The sequence below is a fragment of the Amblyomma americanum genome, chromosome 3, assembly GCF_052857255.1.
Source record: "Amblyomma americanum isolate KBUSLIRL-KWMA chromosome 3, ASM5285725v1, whole genome shotgun sequence".
NCBI classification, from domain to species: domain Eukaryota; kingdom Metazoa; phylum Arthropoda; class Arachnida; order Ixodida; family Ixodidae; genus Amblyomma; species Amblyomma americanum.
The window spans coordinates 2,925,843-2,935,383 of NC_135499.1; positions in this window are offsets into that span (position 1 = coordinate 2,925,843).

Genomic DNA, 9,541 nt, shown 5'->3' on the forward strand with positions numbered 1-9,541 from the left:
GTTTGTTTCCTCGCGGTTCATAAGCCCAGCACACATGGTTAGCAGAAAAATAAATACCCAAGTCAAGAAATCTGATGAATCTGTTCACAGCCAGTTCATGCGTCAAGATTAGTGGTTGAAGGCATTCAGAAAACAAAGACAGAACACTAGACAAGTTTGCCTGATTGGACATATCTTCTGTGCCGGTGAAAACGAGAAAATCATCCACATATCTGAAGATGCCAACAACACTGGACCCTTCACTTCTACGCTTCAATTCTCGGTCCCGCTCCGCTAGAAAAATGTCGCTCAAAACCGGAGCAACGCAGGAGCCAATGCATATTTCGTTTTTTTGAGTGACGATGGTGCCTTCCCAAACTGCGAATGTTGACTTAAGGTAAGTTGAAAGCAATTCCAGGAAATTATCGACAGATAAACCACTACTGTTTTGAAACGGAATCACCCCATGTCTGTCTATGCAGTTCCTTACACTGGTCAGTAGGCTATCCTGCGGGATCGAATAATAAAGGTCTTTAATGTCGACTGAGAAAGCCGACAGGTTCGCCTTGGGCATGTCCTTAAGAAATCGGATCACCTCGTCAGAGTTCTTCACCTTGAAAGGGTCGTCAACGGTAAGAGAATTTAAATTTTGCTGCAGAAACCTTGCAAGCGACTTCTGTCAAGTTCCATTTTCAGAGATAATTACCCGCAGAGGGCAGTCCACTTTATGAGTTTTTTCAACAAAGAAAAGGTCCAAGCTTACCTTTTCCGCCTTGTCTATGGATTTAACAAGCTTATCCAAATTCATGGAGCTGCATAACCTTTTTGCCGCACTCTTTACACGCTCTAGACGTACGTCATTTCTTGTATCGAACACCGAGTACACAGCTTCCTCTGCTTTCGCTTTATACATGACCTCCGAAAGCACCACAAAGCCCCCTTCCTTGTCGGTGGTAAGGAGTGCTAAGGAATTATCCCGCAAATAAGAGACAGTTCTCTGGATGGGCAATCTATGAGGCTGGATTTTACACCGAGATATAACATCTACACCCTCCGAGAGGCATCTCCCAAAACCTCCTTGCAATATTTTGCAATTTACTCGTTACTAAGGTTAGACAGAGTAACCTCCACATGATCAAAAATTATTTGTATATTGAGAATTTTTTACTGACAGAAATAACTGCAGTTCCATTATTTCGTCATCAGGCAATGAAGTACAAAAATGTCACTCAGAAGAACGGAAAGCTGGGTAAGTTGGTTTGTGTTATTTATTGTAAACAGCTGGAAAAAGACGAACATAAGAGATGCACAACACAAATGCTGACTTTCAACCAGTGGTTTTTTAAACACACGTATATTTATACTTTTTCCAGATGCGCCCAAAACAAAAACGGAAAGCAACACTGCCTCATTCCTGATTCATAACCTGCTTTTCAGAACATGCCCTCTCCAGGAATGCAGTTTCGCAGATAACCAGTGATAATGAAGGTTTGCTAACGCATGCAGAGCCCCTCTTATCAATGTGATATGTTCCCTTACTAACTCCCTTACTTTGGCGAAAACATCTTCGACGAAAGCCCATCTGGTTGGGTTCTTGAGATAGTTGAGAGAAAACTGACGCCAACCAATATTTTTAACTATACCCAACGTTTCGGGACCAACTCGGTCTCTTCTTCAGGGGTGGCTAAAGTGTGCCAGCAGCAGCGGGTTGCCGCCTTCGCTCTCCCTTTGTTAGCACGTGGCGCAGTCCACTAACGTACGTGGAGGGGAGCGTTCCTGGAATCCTATTCATCGCCGCCTGTGTGAGCCGGATGTTCCATGACTCAAAATGTCGCCTCTTGAACACATTTGGCTCCACGGCCAAGACGCTCACCTCCTGGAAGGCTATCCGGTGGCCGGCGCGCTCGCAGTCTTCGGCGAGGGTGTTGGATTCTGAATTCATTAGCCGGATGTCATTTTTGTGCTGCCTTATTCTTTGGTGGAGGTTTGGTGGAGGTTTTTTGTATCGCCGATACATGAAGCCGGGCACTTTGAGCATGGGATTTTGTAAACGACACCTGGTTGTTTTTCTCTGGGAACACGGTCTTTGGGTCGTGGTAAGAAGTGGCTTATTGTCGAATCAGGTTTGTGAGCCATGTAGATTCCATTTTTCCCAGAATGCGTGCAAGTGCTTCGCTGGCTCTCCTCACATATGGAAGCAGTTTTCTCTCAACTAACTCCCTTACTGTTCTGTTACTATGACGAACTCCCTTACTGTTTGATCCTATGCTTGTAATGACTGTCGTCTATAAAGCAATGGGGGCCACGTGTGTTCCATCAAAATTCGACCGCCGCGTCCGGGATCGAACCTGCGTCTTTCGGGTCAGCAGCCAAGCGCCATACCCAATGAGCCACCGCGGCGGCCTAATGAAAAAGAAATGCAACTCAGGACAGGACAGCAAGCTATGGGAAGGAACAGGTGTAACATTAAAAGGAGACAGGAAGAGAGTGGAGTGGGGGAAGGAACAAATTATAGTTAATTGTACCATAGCTAAAATTAGGTATACAAGATATGGAGCGTGCACAGGGCATGTTACTGATTACAACAAAATGTAATGTAGCATATGCAGCGGGAGTCTGGGGCATAGCAAACGGACGGTGGGAGGATGAGATTAGGAAGCTTGAGGGGATAAAGTGCGCTCAGGTGGCACAGGACAAGGTTAACAAGAGCTCACTGGACAAAGCCTTTGTCCTGCAGTGAGTGAATACTTAGGCTGATGTGACAACAAAAATAAAACACGGCATGCATCACGAGAAGGATTGCTCACAAAACTCGTCTAGCCCACTGCCACTCGCCCCATTGATGGATGGCATTGCTGAAGGCAGTGCTGGGGCATTGCTGTGGGCATTGCTGGGGACAGTGCTGTGAGAGCGGGAAATTTAGGATGCACTCTTCCACTTCATAAAGCATGTTAAGGAAGGACTGCTAAAAAGCAGATGGCTTCAAGCACTACAGCTATGCACAGCATGACACCTCCATGCAATTTCGCCAAGAAGCTTGCCGAAGCTTAAAAGCATCGTCACTGACTTAAGCACTACTGTTAACATCAAATTCAAAGTATGCATCATAAGCAAATGTGCTCACCACGACGGTCTAGGAAGCTGTTACTGGACCGAGTGCTTGAGGAAGCACTTGCTAAGAGATCTGCAACACACAAAATTTCCATGTCAAATGCTTTAGCTACCAAATAAGGAGTCACATATTTAGAATTGTCTCTACTGCACCAAGATATGATGGTAAAATAAACATTCTAGAAAAAATAGAGGAGGAAATGAGAACGAAACCAAGAATGAGAAGTCATGTAAAATTGTCCTTCTAGAGAAACTTGCATCGGCACAATTTTGGCTTGCCATGCACGTTTGTTGCCATTAAAAGAACCAGAAAAAAAAACTTATGCAGCGAAGCAGAAATTAAACACTCCAAGCAACTCCAAGAGCATTATCTTTCCTACTGTCCACATCCCACGAACCACTGCAATATATCTGTGCCCAGTCTGCTGACACTTGCTAGTGTTATTGCAATTTAAGTTTATTGGATGCCTGCTCTTGGAAAATTATTTCTTGCAGCTCTGCCTCGCAACCCAGTAGCATGGTATTGTTACCGGAGAATAGAGCACTGCATGTCCCTTCATACCTCAACTCATTTCAGGTGAATAAATTATTGGTCTCTTCGATTTGGCTGCACTGGCTGCACTAGTTCCGAAAAGTTCCGGCACCGTGCAACGAGCGCGCATGACCAGTTCCAGTAGTTCACAACACTAGCGCCGCACGGTCGCTGTCAAAACGAATAGGCAAGTTCACAAAGTGCAGGCCTTGTCGTCTGCAGTGCGTCGCAGCGTCGCTCGCTCCGCCTGTGTATCGCCGGCTCCATTGGCTTTGTGTTCAATGCTCCGCTGTCTTCGTGCTGCTATTTTTCTTGTGTGGTGCATCGAACTTTACGTTCTTCTATAATGGCTGCCTGCTTACAAGCGGCTATGGAGCTGCTAGAGTCCGACAGTGACGAAGAATTCGACGAAATGTGCATTTTAGTTGCACGTGTTGTCGCGAGAAACGGTCGCCACCGTGTACCTGGCTACTGCGAGACTGTCGTGGGAACGTACATCGAGGTGGAGTTCAAGAGGCTGTTCCGGCTGTCTAGGAGGACTTTCGACGAGCTGAGCTCTCGCTTCATGGCATCCGCTTTCTTCCCGGATGCCGTACAAGGAAGGCGGCAGACTTCGGCAGAAAAAACATGCCTGATAGCTTTAGTGTACATAGGCTCCCAGAGCTCGATGTACTCTATTGCCGACAAGTCTGACGTGACGGAGTCGTCGGTGCATGTCTGTCAACCGAGTCGTCAAGTTTTTGCACGCCATCAGAGATCAAGTAATCTGCTGGCCCAGCAGCGCAGAGATGGTCCACGTGAAAGCTAGCTTCCTTGCGAAGAGTGGTGGCAAGAGGCCACTGAACACTATCGGGTGCATCGATGGATATCATGTGGAGATCATTAAGCCGGATCAGTCTGCACATTCCTACTATAACCGGAAGAAGTTTCCGTCAATTGTCCTCCAGGGAATCTGCAACAATAAGAACAAATTCACGCATGTTTTCATCGGTTTTCCTGGGTCTGCACACGATGCGCGTGTGCTGAGGGAAAGCTCGTTTTTTCAGATCGCTGCCACAATGTGCGATGGCAGGTATCTTCTGGGGGACTACGCCTATCCACTAATGCCGTGTCTCATGACCCCTTTCAGGGACAACCAGAACAGTTTTCCTTCGAGTAAAAGGAGCTTCAACACAAGGCACAGCCAACAAAGGGTGACAATAGCTATTAACGACACTGAGATATTACCCTCTCTTCCCAATTTTGATATATTCCGAACCGATCGTAACGACCGGAGGGGTGGGGGGGTCCTCATTGCCACTGATCGCAACTTACGTTGTTTACGTCTAAACATTTCAAGCCCATTAGAAATGATCTGGCTCTCATGTGATACATGTTACCCACGTGTTTTGATTGGAATCTGCTATCGCCCTCCGAACCATGATTCCTCTTTTAATTTTTTGCTGCATGACGCCCTGAACAGACTAACAACCCTCTATTCCAATACACCTATCTTATTGTTCGGCGATTTCAACTTCCCATTTATCACTTGGTCCGATCTTGCTTCTACGCTTTCAAATACTAACCCTCCAAGTGAGTTCGTCCACACTTGCCTTACCTTCGGCTTAGATCAAATAATTGACCGTCCAACCAGAATAACACACCATTCCGCTAATATTCTCGATCTTATACTGACGTCACAACCTGATAGCTTCTCTCCGATAACTTATCTTGAAGGACTTAGCGATCACTTGGCCATTCATGCCACATTCTCTTGTCATTTTCAAAACAGCAAAAGGATAAAGAAAACGCTTACCCTTTATGATAAAGGTGACTACATCAGTCTTAACCGTGACCTCGCTACTTTTCTTAACACCTTTACATCTGGTTTTTCGTTTCGCTCCATCGAATCTAACTGGTTACTTTTTAAGTCCGAAATGCAACGCCTAATAAGCATACATGTTCCGACTATCACCATAAAAGAACGACCTGGTTCCCCATGGTATAATAAAACACTTAAAAGACTAAACAACAAAAAGAAGCGACTCTTTCGTGCAGCTAAAGTGACAGACACGGATCTCGCCTGGAATAAATATTACACTGCCGCTGCTAACTATGACACTCAGGTAGCCAGAACTAAAATTAACTTCTCTAGCACATTACTTAACATGCTGCATGATAACCCAAAGCGCTTCTGGAAAACTATTAGCCCCTCTACTTCTAGCATAATTCACCTGGCAGATCATTCTGGAGTTCCCGTTTCCGAATCAGATGTTCCCAATATCTTAAATGAGACATTTTGCTCTGTATTTACTCACGAACCGCTTAATAACCTCCCTGAAGCCCCCTGTTTTATCCATGCACCAATGGATACCATTATCTTTGAGCCGCGCGGCATTGCCAAGATCATTGACGCTTTAAAAAATTCTTCAACTGCCGGTGTTGACGGCATCAACGCTAAAATTTAAAAAAACACTAAGGAACATTGTAGTGTCATGTTATCTCTCCTCTTTCAGCAGTCATTTTCTTCGTGCTCATTACCTCGTAACTGGCGGATTGGGAAGGTCATTCCAGTCTTCAAGAAAGGTAACCGATCCTCACCACGTAACTATAGGCCAATCTCATTAACCAGTGTTTGTTGTAAAATTATGGAACATATAATATATTCACACACTGCCCAGTTTTTGTCATCGCACAACTTTTTTCATCCTAATCAGCATGGTTTCCGTAAAGGTCGTTCCTGCGAAACGCAACTTACTCTCTTTCTTCATGATATACATGCATGCCTCGATCGTAACATTCTTACTGATGCCATATTCCTAGATTTTGAAAAGGCATTTGACAAAGTCCCTCACGCGCGCCTAATTCTTAAGCTATCACGACTAAACCTGCATTCCTTAGTTCTGGGCTGGATTCGGGCTTTCCTAACTGATCGCTATCAATTCGTTCATGCTAACTCTCACTCATCTCTCTCCCCTGTCTTGTCTGGCCTTCCCCAGGGTACTGTTTTAGGCCCTCTTCTATTTCTTATTTACATAAATGATTTACCCCTTAACATAATGTCTAACGTCCGCCTATTTGCAGATGATTGTGTTATCTACCGCCCAATAAATAATCCATCTGACATCACCACCCTTCAAGAAGATCTTGTACGCGTCGAAGAATAGTGCAGTACATGGCTAATGTCGCTTAATAGTACTAAAACGTCCCTTCTTTCTTTTCATCGCCGGCGAAACCACCAAGGTACCACTTATACTATTAACAATATTCCTGTTGCGTCAGTTGACTCGTACAAGTACCTTGGTATCCATTTAAGTAAATATTTAACCTGGTCTCTACACATTCACAACGTCACTAATTCAGCTAATCAAATTCTAGGGTATTTACGTCGTAACCTTTCCTTAGCCCCCTGTTCCATAAAACTTCTTTCTTACTTAACATTTGTACGTTCTAAACTAGAGTTCGCATCTGCCGCGTATGATCCCCACTATGCTAACCTTATCACCACGCTCGAAGCGGTCCAGAACCGCGCTGTCAGATTCATTTGCTCGGACTACTCTTATCACACTAGCGTATCAGCACTAAAATCGCAGCTCCATCTTTCTACTCTGGCCTGTCGCCGTAAAATCGCCCGTCTTTCTTTATATCATAAATTTTATCACACTTTCCACCACGAACCTCCCCCTGTCGCACGCGCCCATCGGATTTCTCGTCACAGTCATCCTAATGCCGTCTACCCTGAACAAGCCCGCACCGAAACATATCATCAATCTTTTTTCCTTAGAACAGCCAAAGACTGGAATGACCTTCCGTCCGAAGTGGCAACCACCATCAATCCCGTTCGCTTCAAATCCGCCATCGAAGACCATCTGTATTCATCCATTTAAAACCCTTTTGTTTGCCCGCCCCTCATGTAATGTCCTTTTTGGACCCTTGAGGAAATAAATAAATAAATAAATAAAAAAACACCTTCGGGCTTTTGAAGCAACGCTTCCGAAGGTTATACTTCGTTGATGCCAAGAGTGTGTTACAGTGCTGCTATATTACCATGGCAGCCTGTGTCCTGCATAACATCTGTAATGAAGAAAGAGATTTTTTCGACGAGTTGATGTGTTTGCCACCTCACGATGATGTAGGAAATGGAGAGTCAAGGGGAAGTGCTGATCCTGATTTGTTGGCCTACAGCGAGTCTCTAAGGGAGTACATTGCCAAGCACCAGTGCTAAAGTTTTTTTTTGCAGCAAGATACATGTTTGTGTTGTTAGTGCTATGTTGTGACATCCAAATGCGTATGGTGCTGTCATGTATGAAGCCTAGTGCTGCTCTTGTAGAAGTGATTAATAAATGTGCAAATGCATTTTGATTATTTAATAGAACCATTCAGTCTGCTAAAAGCAGTACACCTTACAAACACAAGTAATGGAAACAGTTTTTGAAGTGCAAGTTTCTTCTTATTTATTGCGCATCACTTCAATGAGAAGGTCGAACTTGGCCATGCGGTCTTCATGGCGCTTTGCCCTTGCAGCCTCCGTCTTATTGAATGCCTCCACAAGGGCACTCTGGGATGTCCTTCGCCTCTTTCTGTTGGGTGCCCTGTGGGCCGGCACCGCCTGCATGGGCTCCTCCACGTCCCCAACCGAATCCATGTCGTCTGAGGTCGTGCTTTATGCACATCAATACATGCATTACATCACTTGCTGTGGTCTTTGCACAAAGTACTAAAAAGCCATCAGTGCAAACTTACAAAGAGGACACAAGAATGGACTCGTACGACATGCAGTGCTTCATTTGTTGCTGTTGCTGCTTGGGAGAAAAAAAAATTCCTTAGGTGGTGCATATTATTTCAACTTGGTAGTCAGCACCATCCCATGTCATGTGTGTTCCTTCTCATGCCCTCACTAAATCTGTACTGCCTCTTGAATTGTAAGCCAGCCCACTCAAACAAATGCATTAGTATATTATCACTTACTCTGAGCTGCCTGCAGCGACCCCAGTCTCGAGGGGCACAGACGGCAGTATGTGGTGTTCCTTCTCTAACACCTTGGCCAGCTCCCACGTGACAGATTTCATAAGAACCATTCAGTAAGTCAGCCAAAGATGTATAGCAAAGGGCACTTACTCCTAAAACTCGCAGGGAACGCGGTGGTGCCCCGAGGTGTTAATTTTGGCTTTCGCCCTCTTGTAGGCGCGTTCCAGTGACTTCCACTTATTTTCAATTTGTAGGCCTGTGAGGGTGTCTCCAAACTCGCTATTGACGAGGTCTGCCAGCTTCAGCCACAAGAGCTTTTTGTCCTGTAGAATAAAATTACAAGGCATAGCTAAAACATACACATAATGCTGCAGCTATGGATTAAACACAATTGACGCAGAGATAGGAGCAGCTGCTTCTGCCGAGGCAGAAACGGAGGCGCCTACCGCGCATGCGGTAGATTCACCTGGTACCGCAGCTGAAGGCTGGCTTTGTGTGATTTCTAAAGCCTGGAACACCAAAGTGTAGCGTTCCCTATCTGGAAAAAAATTACAGAACGAAATGTAACCGCAGAGAGGCATTTGCATAAGTAGCGAGTGTGGGAAGCGCTGGGCAACGCTCTTAACATGGCTCGATCCCGCTTGCGATTTCGGAGTAGCCAAGGCTCATGCTCTGCAACGACTTGCAGTTGCGGAGCGAACATGTGTTGGCTGAAGCTGACAAAGTTCCCTGCTGTGCGGCGGGACTGACTCCATGCCAAATACCGTAATGATTGCTCAGGAAGTCATAACGAGCTTCACCTCGCGTACGCCAAAATTGCATACATGTGTAAAAGTAAAACACACGCACCACGCAAGCCACATAACTTCACTCACCTGTAGCCTTGCAACGGTAACCATTTCCATCAGGGACATACGATCCGTCATGATTGCGGACAACAGTCATTGTTTTTGTTAAGTCACCGACGGCTAC